The sequence below is a fragment of the Protopterus annectens genome, chromosome 16.part0 (assembly GCF_019279795.1).
Source record: "Protopterus annectens isolate FY-2018-M chromosome 16.part0, PAN1.0, whole genome shotgun sequence".
Lineage (NCBI taxonomy): Eukaryota > Metazoa > Chordata > Ceratodontiformes > Protopteridae > Protopterus > Protopterus annectens.
In genome coordinates, this window is record NC_056750.1 from 758,519,689 (window position 1) to 758,535,427 (window position 15,739).

A 15,739-nucleotide genomic window follows, 5' to 3' on the forward strand; every position below is an offset into this window, starting at 1 on the left:
ATATATATATATATATATATATATATATATATATATATATATATATTTTTTTTTTTTTCTGTACACTAATATGTTTATGTAAGTTGAACTAACTTACATTTGAATGACTTAAATATAATTGGCACTAACTCATCAAAGTCAAAAGTGTGTGCATGCTGCAGTACATAACTGCAGAACTTGAAAACAAAAAATAAATCAATCATGTTTGTAAGTGGGGTCATGCCTCCCACCCCTCTGTTACTTAAATATACTTACTACACATACATACATGCATATATACGTACACATCAGGTGTGTTGAGATTGCTTATCATTGATGAGTTGTAGCAGTAGCACTTTCTACCAAATGCTGAGTTAATCAGCTAGTGTTACAGTTATTTCATACATATATAAATGTATAAATGTATTGGGTCATATTGATTAATCAGCATTGAAAAGACACTGTTTATTGTTGTGTTGTCTGCTTTTTGTATCTCAGTCAGAGTTATTTTTACAAGAAGGTATGCCACAGAATGAAGTAACAGAGATTTTAAGTCAGAAGAAGACAGGAAAACCAAAGAGAGACAGAAAAGGATTTATTTAAGTCAGAAACAAGCAGGCAAACCAGAGAGCAGCAGCTTTCCATGTTGTCGTCTGCCTGAAATAGTCAGATATCTGAACTCTGCATAGTCAGGTCTCTGAACAGAGGCTTTACAGAACTGCATTTGAAGGACAAAGGCAGTCTGGAAAGTGTCCATGAAACTGGAAATGCTGTCATGCAAAGAATAAATGGATGGAGTTACTCCTGGCTGTCTGTATATGTGTGGGTGTGTTTTAAGAAAATATCGCTATCAGTAAGTACTCTTTATTTCACCTGGGACTTTGGTAAAAGGCCTGTGCCATAATTGTGAGGGAATATTGAAATTTTGTTTAATGAAAAGAAATGATATTGAACTCAACTATGGAAATAATTTGGGTTTCCTGTTATAATCTGACTGGATTTTATGGACTTACATTTACAAGAACATCTGTATGAAAAGTATTGGTTGAAACAGACTGACAGTGCCTTTATGACTGATTATTTTTTGCTACTCTCCATAATTTTTGCAAGAAGGCAACTTTATTTTCAACCTTATAAATAATACTAAACTTAAAAATTTTAAGCTAGTTCCAGATACTGTTTTTTGTACTGCAAACAGAGGAAATTCTGTACAGTTTTTTTGTGGTCTAGTTAATGTGAAAAAAAGTTCATTTTCACCATAAAGAAAACAAGTACATGTTTATTTACTATGCAACTAGTTCCTTACAATTTTTTTGTGTGTTTCTTTGTTGATTTCTTTTGCATTTCAAAGCCTTGGTGCTGCACCTACTCCCATGGACATCCAAAATGAGGCTTCAGGTACACTTTCAGTAAATTCTTATGCGTTTGGTACCCTTCAAGTATACCTGCTGGCCTGTCCATGGTATTTTTTTGTCCTGGCTTTGAAATCTGTCTCAGAGAGAGACAAATGGGTCTGAAATTTTGGGATTCCAGTTCTTCTTTTAACAGTCCTTCTCAGGTACTTCCCAATAGTATGTAGTATTGCAGGTTTTTACCAGAAAAACAAAATATTCCAGTGCAGATGGTCCAACTGGTATTAATGACAGACAGCAATTTATCTTTTGCTTCCAAAATGTAATGAATGATAAAAAGTCACAAAAAAAACCCACACACATGAAAAACCTAAAAACAGAAAAAGCTTAGTGTATGCTTTTGTCCTTCAAATAATCAGGACTTCATCAGAACAAAGTACCTAAAAGTTATATATGCATAAACAAAGTACAACCCCACTTTTGAATGGATATGAGAAAGGAACCAATCAGCTTTCCAAATTAATAAAGTAATTAGTAAGGAACCAGTCAGTTTCTCTAATTAATAAAGTTGACCCAACCTATTTGGTAACACAGAACAAAATTGATCATGCTGGTTGTTGAAATGCAACATAGAATGAAACTAACGAAAACAAGAAAATAAAAGTACTTTTGTACAAAAAACTACCAAAACTATTTTTATAACTTAGCCACTCTCGACTTGAGTATGGGAACAATTGAATCATGGTTATTTATACCTGGTTTATTAGTGGCATTCAGCCCAAGGTGCCACATTAAGTCCTTACATTTGAAAATAATTTCCCATGGTCAACCCTATGGATAATCGTCCATCTTTTTCAAAATTAAAAATAAAAACTGTCTACAATCATCACATTTGGTTGAATGCCTATAAAGGGCATTATTTGGATTTGCTTTCAAAATATCTTAATTGGGTTTGTAAATGCACTTTCTGAGGAAAAACTCTATTTACCCCACTTAAAATATTGCACATTCCAAACACTTAGTACAGTAAATTAAACTCTTGGTGTTACAGTTATCTTTATATGGGGAAACTCATCTCTCCAAATTGTTTTTTAATAGCAAGCTGTCACACTCATAAATAAATTTGAACTGATTACAAGCTCCACATTTCTTAGTACCCCTTGTTGAATCACCAGCTTGTCCATAATGGGAACCCCTCTAAGCAAAGTTCTTAATACTCTTGGCTCTTTTATACACAAAGAATGGTTCCTGTCCCACAGTCTCCACAACAGAATCAGATGTTTTTTTTTTAAATATTTCACTTCTTTCTAACTATATTTTTAACTGATTGGGGTACTTAGTTGCATTGAAGATTTAAAGCCGTAAGGAAAGGAGTAGAGGAAGTAGCTCCAAAGTTTGGGTAGTAAGATTTACATTCTGAGTAATACTTCAAAACCCCTCCCTAATAGCAGTTTTTATTTACAATCCAGTATCTTGTGGAGTGGTGGGAGGGTGATAAACTTCAGTTTATCATACCACAAGTCAGGTTTCAGTCTCCCTAGGAAATCCCAGCAATCCTATATCATATGTGTTTTCTGATCTAAAAGCAGTTTTAATAATGTGTCAATGACAACTATAAAAGGGTAGGTTTTGGAGCTCTGGGCTGAAACAACCTCTGATGCCCATACCCTGGCCCAGCAGTCAAGGAGCCTCAATCCTCACCACTAACACCAGTGAGATGCATCTCATATAGGAGGAAAGGATAACAAATGTACACAGTAAAGTGCAATTTCCCTTAAGAGCACACAGAGATCACAGTCAGTCTGGGGCTCGTCACTCCCTTGCTCTCCAGGTCCCCAATACAACTCCCCACTGGCACAGCTATAGGGTCCAGATTTCAGCGTAGTGGGCAAGCTAAAACCTCCAGCACCCTTTCTGTCCAACCAGTGCTTCATGTCCGTGCCCAAGTAGCTGACAAACACACTTTGAGAAGAGTTTATATAACCACACAGACATTCCTGGGGAAGGCTGGCGCAGGTTCTACAGCTGTGCCCCCTTTTCCCAAACTATACGGTAGTACCAGCTGCCAACAACCACTAATATTTATCAGCTACTCAAAGGCCCTTAAAAGGATGTCCAATTATTACTGTGCAATATTATTATCCAATTGGTAGTATAGCCCAGGGCTAAAGCTATTAGAGTGGCTTTGTACAATTTTACCAAAGGCATGCAAGTATTCTAAAGAGCTTAACTTATCTCTACAAAAAACAGCCACAGTTGAAAGAGTTTAAAAATATTTAATAATAAATAGTCAAAAAATAAGACAATACTTTTTACTACGCAGTGCTAGTCAAGAGTTCAGAGATCATAGAGAAATACTTAAAATAATTCAGTAGTACAGTTCTGACATCACAGAAAAACACTTAGTCTAATATTTCTAGTTTCTAGCTATTTCTAAGAGAAAACACAGGTCTAAGACAAACTTACATATAGAGCAAAGGCAGTGCTGCTGAGTTGGATGATCAAGACAAGAATGCTTAATGCTCTCTGATTCTCTGTTTTTAAAATCACATTCTTGGTTCACATTACATCATTCTTCATATTTCCCTGGGTTCCCAGGCTAACAGAAACTACATTAACATTCTTCACCTCTGGGCAGAAACCAGAGCAATAAAGGACATTTATGCATGCAAATTCTGGCCATTAACTCTGGCCTTAAAAACAATAGCAAGAATTCATTAATCTAGACCGGACAGAGCCATGTTTACATCAAAGGGTCACAACATGCTTTAGTTGGACAGTAGAGTGCACTGTTACATATTTTTCAGTTCCACGTGTAACACTATTTTTACCATTTAAGACACAAGCCTGTGGTTTACATTAATATTTACAGATGACAGAATTATCTCCAAAATTCTACCTGGCTAGGCTGGCAGCCTTCATTTATCTTCACACAACTGTTTTGAAAGGTGGATTCATAATATTCTTAAGTATCTTGGGGGTTGTAATTAGAGTTAGAATAATAAAGGAATGTCTACATAAAAAGTCAAATAAAGATGATGTGATAAGGGCCTCCAATAAACTATGCTCCAAAGAGATGTCTAGTCTGTGACAGGCTATGCTGCCTTCATTTTTGGATACAGTAATATAGACATCAGTATAACAAGGAGAACATAATCACTAATATAATTCAAAGAATTGTACAATACAGCCCCTTCACCCTTGGGTGACTCTCAGTGGCCTACCTTTTCTTATGTTGTCAAGAATATCATGTTCATTCTTGGTTAAATTAATAACTCTAGTCTGAACCCCTTTAGAGTGAGCTAAATTATAGAATTCTTCTCACACACCATTGCAAAGGAATATAAAAGAAGCTTAGATGGGGGAATGAAAATACTCTTTTTGTTAATTAAACGTGCCCTTTTATAACTACCTGTATCCTTAAATTCAACTTCCAAGACCACATTTAATTTCCGGACAAATAATTTAAACTCAAATAATGCATCTACCAAATCAAAGTTATTGGTTACAATAAATGTGACAACTTTCTCAAATAAGGAGACATGTTCATCAGTAATGTCCAGATAACTACAATTAGAAATCGGAAAAACATTCTTAATAAAAGAATCCTACCATTTTCCCTACAAACTGGGGAGTTTTACTCAATCATTGGTTGAAAACAATCTATTTTTCCCCGTGCCCCTTCTTTTTCTTCTTCCCTGTCTCCTGGGGAGGGATTTGTGGTTGTGTGTTCTGTCCAGCTGATTGGGTCCCATGCCAAAATAAACTCACTGGTCCCATCTCTGATCTGCATAATGGTGGATACTCCAAAGGGTCATGTGGTGAGGGAACTGAACCATTCATACTCACAACATCATCTCAAGTATTACTATTGTTAATGTTGCAGTTGTTTTGAAGGTCACCAGAGTCATGGTTAAAATCTAAATCACAGTAATTTGTACGGTAACCATAATTAGATGCTGTTGACTTCATATCTTTATTTTAATTTCTAAGCAGATATGCCATAACTGACTGGTACTTTTTAAGATCTCTAGCCAACTTCTTATTTTTTCTGGTTTTTACCTTGATGCAAAAATGATCAACCCTATCCAAAGAACTATAATAATTGTCTTTACAAAAATCAAAATGGAGGTCATCCTTATTTTTTTATTTCAGTAGTTTAACCTCACCCACTATTTATACAAGTCAAGGCTGCCAGTATTTCAAGAAAAGACACACATTTTGACTTTACACTCATCAACTATTTGGATTTTTACTCTTTGGTATTTTCAGAGTTGAAAACTAACCTTTATTGTATTTATTTGACATCTGTTTACCAGGAAATATCCCATTTTCAGCAAAGGCTTGGGGAGAAAATCTTCAGACTGATATAATATGGTCACAGTTAAATAAAGTTGCTACAAAACCTAATACAGAAGAAAGACATATTAATTAAGTACAAATTCAGTTTTATCTCATGCAGTGCAAACCATTGCATATATTTGAACTTTGTTTAAGAAATAAATTTTACTAATGCCTTCGCTCTAAACATTGTCAACGTTGGCTGGTGGTGGAATGATGAAGGGACTAGTTCAGCCTGGGGTTAGTGCAGGATGAGAACCAAGTTTTATTTGGGTAGTCTTTTAGTGGTAGTTTGAAGCTGGAGAGGTTAGGGGTAGATCTATTTTACAAATGGATAGATTTCCACTTTTTAGTGATGTGTATGGTTAGATACTTTGTCCACAGGATTTGTGGGGGCTTCTATATACTCAAAATATTGCGTTCATTAGATCAAAGTAGTTTGTTAGGGTGATAAGAATGGAGAATAGGAGTAAAAGCAGAGTAGTCATCGACTTTGTGAATAATGTGTGTGGAGATAAGCTGTATGTAATCAAAGTGGTGAGGCAGTTCAAGCCATTTCCCTTAAGGGCCTTAAGGGCAATACAGTGGTGGCTGCAGTATTCTTTGTTAGTGGCAAATTTTGCAAACTTATTATAGCACACCTCCAGCTTATTTTTACCAGTAGCTTGGTGGTTGGTTAAGATGGGTGCACCACATGAGAGATGGGAAAAGGTAGATAGTAACAAGAGTGGTTTTGATGGTGTTGCTAAGGAAGTTTTTGTGTATTTGCAGCATTCCTAATTTTTGGTGAGTCTTTGTTATTTTGAACATGCAGGTCAAATTTTTAAGGTTATTATAATCGCTGAAAGAAGTTTTGTATGGGAGAATTTCAGTTTTATTCAGTGAAAAGATTTTGAAATTTGCTTTATCATGCATGTGTCATTTGGGAAAAATAGTACTAACTTTTTTTTTTTTTTTTTTTTTTTTAGGATTGAGTAGGAGCTAAGCATTATAGAGCCGTCACTCAAGTGAAGAAAAAGAATCAACAGCAAATTGTATGAGAGGGTGGAGCTACGAAGGCATGCAGGTCAATGATAAAGATATTAAAGAGGAGTGGACCAAGAATGGAACTTTGGGGTATACCAGTGAAGACTTCTTGGTATGTTGAGAGAGTGGTCTGCCATTTCACTTACTGGAGCCTGTCAGTTAAATAGCAATTGAATCACAGTAATGAAGACGTAAATGGTCCAAGTTGAGACAGTTTATACAAGAGTTTAGGTTGTGAAACTGTATCAAAAGCTTTTGATGGGTCAAAAAATAAATAGGGAACATGTTTGGCTAATTTCATGTATTTGTTTATGGTGTCATTGAATGATAGGAGGGCAGTAGCTGTAATGTGTGTTGGGTAGAAGTCATGCTGGGTAGATGGTAAGCCATTTTTCTAGACAACAGTAGAGCTGTTGCTTCTTTCAAGAGAGAGAGATGATAATATTGCAATAGGCAGAAAGATAGAGACATCAGCCAAGATGCCATCTTTATGAAGAGGGATAATATAGGCTTTTTCCATAGTGAGGGTACATAGGATTCAGCTGTTGATTACTGTTAAGGATAGAGACTGGGTATGCTATCCCACTGGAAGCTATTTTTAAGTATTCATGTAGGAGGTTGTCAGGTGCAATGGAGCAGGTGTGTGTTTAAGTATCATATTACAGCCTCATATTTTGGTCTATTCCTTCAAACATTTGTAGTTTTCTGGCAGATCACTGATGGCTTAAGTCAGTAAGTAATAAATAAAAATGAGTTCTAGACTATATATCTGTCAGAAAATGCATGCTAACCCAAACCCTGTTATTCTGGGATGTTTTTTTAAGAGCAGTATTTACAAACTGTCCCTATTTTTGGGCTTTGTTCTCCTCCCATTATTATAGGCTTTGTCCAGATTTTTTTCATTAAGAGGTTGAGAGGTTGAGACAGTTCCTAAATGGAAGTTGCTAGCAATGGATATAGAGGGTAAATTAAGTTCAGATGATAAGGGGGCGAGGAACTAATGGAAGTAGTAGTGCATGTGATCTGTGGGGAATGCTGCTAAACATTTCTGGAAGATTATGCTTGCATTTGATTCAATCACTTGTGGTCTGAAGGAAGGAATGGCTCCTGTTTCATATGTAAGAAAAGTAAGAGACATAGAACATCAAATGCTTTTAATGCTTCTGTTTCCTTTTTTTGTTTCACCTTACATAGGTGACGTATCATAGATTATCATTAATGTTGGCATTCTTAGAGAAGGCAGTCCCACAAAAATAAAATACTCCCTTTTTTTAGATTAAAATTTTTGCATAAAATAGCTTAATCCAGGAGACTTCTGTCTTTGAGAATCCAAAATAGAAATGATAATAAATGAGGCATTTAATATTAAACCATTTTGCAGCTGAACTAATTTATAACACTATGCTTGCTTAAGCATAAAGTCTACCATTATTCAAGCTGGAAATAACACTGGTTTTAATTAATGTATAAGGGTGCATGTCTGATGACACTCACATACCTGAAAAAAGTCATATGATTAAAATGTGTGTGTGAAGAGCTATTTTAATTTTATCAGATAAATGTATTTTACTGTTTGTGCTTGTAAATGTTTTACAGTTAATACAAGGATTGATGCTGTTCATTCTTCTGTGAGAATTTCTCAAGAATCATTCAGACACAGAAGAATAATTGTAAGAAATTCTTGTGAAATTCTCATGGAAGAGTGAACAGCATCATGTCTTGTACTAACCATAAAACATTTATAAGAACAAACAGTAAAATACATTCATTTGACAAACTTGAAATAGCTCATCTTCTCACTATTCCTTATATGCAGTGGAGGAAGGAAACAACCTAATTAGACATAAACTGATCAACTAACTGAACTATGGATATCACAAGTTATCCCTCCTAGCTCACATTCAAAGCATTCAACACTGAACTATGGATATCACAAGTTATCCTTCCTAGCTCACATTCAAAGCATTCAACACTGAACTATGGATATCACCAGTTATCCTTCCTAGCTCACATTCAAAGCATTCAACACTGAACTATGGATATCACAAGTTATTCTTCCTAGCTCACATTCAAAGCATTCAACACTGAACTATGGATATCACAAGTTATCCTTCCTAGCTCACATTCAAAGCATTCAACACTGAACTATGGATATCACAAGTTATCCTTCCTAGCTCACATTCAAAGCATTCAACACTGAACTATGGATATCACAAGTTATCCTTCCTAGCTCACATTCAAAGCATTCAACACTGAACTATGGATATTACAAGTTATCCTTCCTAGCTCACATTCAAAGCATTCAACACTGAACTATGGATATCACAAGTTATCCTTCCTAGCTCACATTCAAAGCATTCAACACTGAACTATGGATATGACAAGTTATCCTTCCTAGCTCACATTCAAAGCATTCAACACTGAACTATAGATATGACAAGTTATCCTTCCTAGCTCACATTCAAAGCATTCAAAACTGAACTATTCGATCCCATTCAAATTTTCTAGACAAAAAGAGATCATTGCTAAAAAAAAAAAAAAAATCAAGCCTTTCTTCCCATAATCATGGATAATTTACTCTTGCCATGCCAAAATATCATATGATAAAATGCTTTCAATTGATAATAAATGAGCAGATCTCTTATCAAAATTTCACAACTTTTCTTACAATATAGTGTGTCCTTTGCCAAAGTTGATGGCAGTGTCAGTAGTAATGACTTCCCTTTTGATTTTTGGAAGGATGATTATATTATTTGGATCAGTGTAGAAAAACATAAAAAAATAGGAAACTGGTTGCAGATCTCAAACAGTACCAGTCAGATACAATGCGTCTTTTTAGAGGTAGACATAAGGGTCTGAAGTCAACAGCATCTAATTATGGTTACTGTGTAAATTACAGTGATTTAGACTTTAACCATGACTCTGGTTGCTGATGGCATGACATCCAATGTGACTCCTGATACAACATTCAGTAGCTAAGTCCCTGAGCTATCCAATCTGTTGGTAACATGGTTGTAAAAATTAAAATTGTAAGCTATCACAGATACCGTCACCAGTCCAAGCATTTCAAAGTTATGGATGCTAAACACCACAACAGTGGCATGCTTGGTGCTTACAAAACATACATAGCATAGGCAAAGCAAAAAATACTTTTTTTTTTTAAACATTGATGATTGACAGTCATAAGATTTATTCCCTCCTTTTTAAGCATTTGATCATTCAGTATTTCCCTTTGTAATTAAGCTTGAGACACACACTCTTTTCTATTTACACACCATGTGGTATATCAGGCAGTGAACACCTTTTAACACTAATTTTTTTGAAGCAGTTTTGGGCTTTACAGGCTCAGGCTGCTAGCCCAAGGACCAACTCTCCTCAGAGGGTGCACCACACCGATTCGCATGCACACACTCACACCTAGGGCCAATTTAGAGTGTCCAATCCACCTACTGCATGTCTTTGGAATGTGGGCAGAAACTGGGGCACACAAGAGAAACTCATGGAAATGCAGTGAGGACATGCACACTCCGCACTGAAGGCACCCCAGCCAAGAATCGAATCGGAGAACCTCTTGCTGTGAGGTGACAATGCTAACTGCTACACTACTGCACTGTCCAATTAAGCTTGTGAGTAAGGAATAAATCACAGAGGATTGGTGTTGGGTCTGCAGCAATAATCACTTTTTTATGTGTTTAAGAATTGAATTTTGAGACATTCACTTCAAGCTTGAGAGGTAAATCCTAATATCCATTGTGACAACACGTACCTAATCGGTTATGATCAGGGAGTCCTCATCATAATTTCTTTGTAGTACATGGAGCTTTGCATCTATATACTGCCAGTTACAGAAAATAAAAAGGTGTAGAAGCAGCAAGTGTTTTACAGCTTTGAAAACTGTAATACACTTAGAGCCTTCACAGAAACAATGGCCCAAAGTGGTGGACCTCTGTCTAATCAACAGCTTTAAAAACTGTTAGACATTTCATTCTGCCATTTTTATGTAGCAGTGTACATTATATTACAGTATTCCAAGTTCCCAAAGATTTTAAATACCATTCATTGGTAGCTTCCTTCTGCATGTTCTGTAGATCAAGATTAAAAGTGCATAGTATATATTATTATTATCAGGCCACCTGTCATAACCAGCTTGTTATGTTTTGAGACAGAGTGATGTGAAGCAAAGCACAAGAGGTGAATCTTGACATCCATGTTGATAACACAATTTCATAGTTATTCAGTAAAAGAAAATAAACAAAACGCTTTGTTCTACAAACAGCTTTAACTGAAATGATATCTACTAGTAGCAAAAAGAAAGATACACAAAGTGTTTTACAGTCTTGAAAGCTGCAATACTCTCAACACTACAACAAATTGTCAGACTTTTTCCTGTCTGACAGTATGAGGTGCATGACAGCTTTTAAAGCTCTGAACTCTCATTTTCTTCTAATGCTGGCTTATGGAGGCTTCCATTTATGCTGATGATAACACCTTTAAAAGATTTCTAACTAAAGGTGTAGTACATGGACACTTGTTGCACTCCGAGCCAGTGAAAACGACAACTTTTTAAGCACCTGTCTAAGAAATGTCTTAGCAAAGTGTAAGCACCTCTCAGTGTTGTTAAACTTTATTCTTGCATTAGGATATTAAAAGCAGCCACTGTCAGCCACCAGAGAACAGCAGAAAGAAGTTGGAGAAGATTTCAATATTTGAATGCACTTTACGCAATCAGTGTGGCAGAGTGAAGTGTCTAATATCCTTTTAAAGCTGTTCTATCATTTGAAGGACACTTACCTGCTGGCCACTGTTTGTGAAGTAGCACTAAGTACTTTACAACCTTTAGAGGTGACAAACTTTTTGTATTTCCACCTCCATTTTTTGTAAATATTAGTACATCAGAGCAGCTAATGCTCCATCTTCCACAAGGAATTATGATCAGGTTTCTCTAATCATGCCTCGGTTGTGAAATATTACTAACATGGACGTCACAAGGCACCTCTCAGGCTTTCATTATCTCTCTGATATTGATGTAAATTTCTTGATGCCCGCATCAAGAATATATAACAACTTGGTTATGATAACTCAACATGATATTAACTTGGCTCACATATTTATTAATTAATTTATTTATTTGTTTATGTAACATTTGTTTCCCAGGAAAGTCTGATTGGGACAGAGCTTATTTTCAGTGGAGAAACATTCTGGATGCATGTCTTTGGAATGTGGAAGGAAAGTCGAGCACCTAGAAACCCACATGAACACAGGGAGGACAGGCAGACTCTGCACAGAATGCACCACAGCCAAGAATCAAACTGGAGAACCTCTTGCTGTGAGGTGATGACACTAACTACTGCACCACTGCACCACCCAATTGGATGCAGATAATCAAAATAGGGGATGTTACTACCACAAAGAGACCAGTCACCATTGAGTTCTCCAGGGTTCTGTGCAGGGACCTCTCCTGTCTAGCATCCACTTTTCTCAAGTAAAAGTCAATGCCAGGGGGGCTCTGGATGACTAAGTTTTCAGATGATTGCAAGACAGAACCAGCATTGAATCAACAAATGCCTTAGCCATCATGCAACAAGACTTACCTCAAGTAAATAACTAATGTCAAAATTATGGCCTGAAACTAAATGCAAAAATGCATTATATTATCCTTTGGGAAGTTTTCTACCCCCAGGCAACTATCACATTGACAGTATGCCACTAATAGTTGACTCAGTTGTTTGAGATTTGGGAAATTATATGGACAGTGACTTAGGTTTTGACCAACATGTGTCTGTTCTTGTAAGAAAGTTCATTTGTATTGTACAGCTTATAAACATAGAGTTTGTGTCTATCTCTAGGGATGTCATTGTCGCCATTTACTGAGCCCTCATTTGGCCAGTCATTGAATATAATGCCCTGTATGGCATGTATCTATGCAGACACATGCAACAACTAGAACACCCACTCACTATCCTACAGACTGGTAATACTTGACCTGTGTCTGGCATACAAGGCAGTTTTAGACAAAACACTGATGAGTCTATTACACATCAGCAAGTCAAATAGCATCAGAAATATTCAGTCTGGGGATCTAAACCTCTTCTTCAACATCTACAAAACAGTTTGGAGGGGCAGGTATATTTCACAGAGGATACCCCTGCTGTAGAATAGACTCTCCATCCACATAAAATGAAGTTCATCCCTGTCCATTTTCAATCTCAGCTTAGATCTTTGGATGAGAACAGAAGATTTACACCAGGACTGCCCCCAGTACTACTAACGGACAGATACAACTCCTAAATGCTTTATCCCATGAGTGGGTCCTCTCGAATCCGAGTTATTCTCACTGGGGGATATATATAATTTAATTATTGACCATGGGATGGGTAAGGTCAGTCTATAACCAAATGGGTTAGGTTATTTCAAGCAGAAAAAGGGTAATTGGCTAGGCTTAAAATGGCAACATAAGGGCAGCTAGCCTAGTACTTACCTATGAGCGTATCATGGGAGACCAGATCACCGTCCTCCATTATGGAAGTTTAGAAATGTGTCATGATTGGTCTCGTGGGTGAGTAGTGCATAGTTGCCTTTCTGCTGATTTTAAGTATAATTTATGCACTCTATGCACAACAGAAATTATTATACACTTTTTTGATAAAAGGAAAGTACATAGTAAGCTTTTTGATATGATATTTCTGTACAATAATCAGAATGGTCCATGTGCACAAGTTATTCACAGCAAATTTCTGTACACAAAGAAAATGATGGCCTGGAGCAAATTTACATTTAACTCATTACATCCGAGTGACTTCTCCAGGTGCATCTGCAGTTAACTCCTACTGACGCCTCTAGGCATGAAACATTGCTTGTTCATATTTGCATCATTAATTCAAAAACCATGCTATTTACAAGGTTTTAAAAGATTTCATCTTAAAACTTACACAATGGCAAACTCACATGCATTAATATTGACCTATGTCTAGTGCAGGTAAATAGATATTAACTGTTGTATTTATGATATTAATTTATATAGATACAATTTTCATGTTTTTCTAAATATCTCAACAACCAAGTAACACAGACAGAACTTATTAGCCTCACATGAAGGCTCTCTGCTTGATGAATAAAATGTTGCTAACAGTATGTGAGTAACTTAAGTGGTTGCTGAGATATTGTAATTTTACAAAATATTACAAATATAATAGTTACTGTGTTTACTGTGACTTATAAAATTTGGTTCAAGACCTAGAACCTAAAGAATATTACCACTTTAAAAATAGTTTGTGCTGAATAGTTTGCCATGTATATTTCTTTCATAACCCCAGTAGTTCCATAGATATGAACATTTGTTTGAAATGTGAGGACATAATTTTATTCTTTCAAAAAGCTTAGGCTACACCCATTGGAAGCTACAGTACAATCTTCTTGAGCTGCATTAGATTGATTGAGTTAACAGGTGATTGTAGTGACAGTTCATATTTGGTAAAAATGTGATATTGGAAATGCATTGGTGTTGTGGGTAAAACAATAAATTCACAGAGGAAGGTAGGTATGGTCTCAACTTAGCTGAGGTAATTGCCAACAAAAGAAATCTTGTAATGTGTTTTTTTTTTAACAGTTTTATTGAAAACATTATTGTAATGAACAAATATTTTGAAAAAAATTAAACAGTTGTTTAAAATACAGTAGTTAAAAATAGAAAACATTAATTTAAAAACTAGAATAACAAAGAACAATATACAATGCTGATCTTGTAATGTGTTTGAAATATCCCAAATGGCTACTTTTGCAAATGCCAAAAGACTTTTCATTGTTTTAAAGGTTGCCGATTATGTATGGATTTCTTCACTTACTTTGATAACTACTTACTTGATAACTAAATATGTGGCCTGGATTAAAACAACCCTTTTCAGCCATGACCTAAGCCAAACACTGTCAGATAATGCAAATTAAATGCAATAATGTCTAACAAAGAAGTATTAATAAACCAGAATTCTGAATGAAATATATTCGTATCAAATGGTTGTTATAAACGATTTGAGTGTTTTCAGACCGATAGATTCAAGTAGTGAAAAGAGGAGAACTCAACAAATCAAATAATTGGTAATACTTAAAATTCTTTGATTGTTAATACATTGAGTCTTGAAGAGTAAGTAGATGGAAGAAGTTACAAAAACATGCATTAATATTTATGAGGAATCAGAAACACTGACATCATTTATGTGATGTTTCTGAAATACTTACAGTTTGAGGTAGAGGTTCAGAGGTTAAGAAGCCTGGTTATAAATAATATAAGTTGAATGCCTTTCCTTTGTTAAGCATAGAGCATGCTCCAAGCAACATGGGCATTCATCTCGCTATGCATTTTTGTGATCCATAATTGTGAGTCCTGAAATTACAAAACCAAAGTAAAACTAAAGGAGGACAGTGAATGTCAATATCTCCTACCCTGCTACTTAATTAACTCCGTGGCTAGCATACCGTAACTCTGGGATTGTTATACCTTGGAGAAAAGGTTTCTTGACCTTTTAAAACTGCCAAGTGTATGACGATTGAGGTTTGATTCTTACTCAAATGCCAGAGAAGGATATAGTTTTTAAATATTTAGATATGCACGATAAATATAAGAAATTAGAACTTTCCATTGTCATATCATGAACATGTTCTAAGAAGATGGCATAAAAATAAGAGGTGAGAATTAAAACAGAGTGTGCAGGTAGGAAAGGAAAATGAGTAGGATGACAAGCTTACCACTTCATTATCAGCTATAAGAATAGGTGAGTAGACCTGAAGCAGGCAAGAAATGTAAATGCAAAATACTGAAGAGGAACACAGGTGAAAGGATACTTAAGAATGGTGTACAGAAAATGCACCTTAATAATATATATCCTGAATAAAAGCAGGCTAAAAGTCTATACATTTTAAATGCAAAGGATATCAAGTTAAGCCATAAGACAGAAGCAGAACTCTGAAATCCTTCATCGGTTGAACTGATGAAGCCAGTGGGTGAAACCGGTTTACATTATTTGTTAAGACACCATGGATTAAGTTTT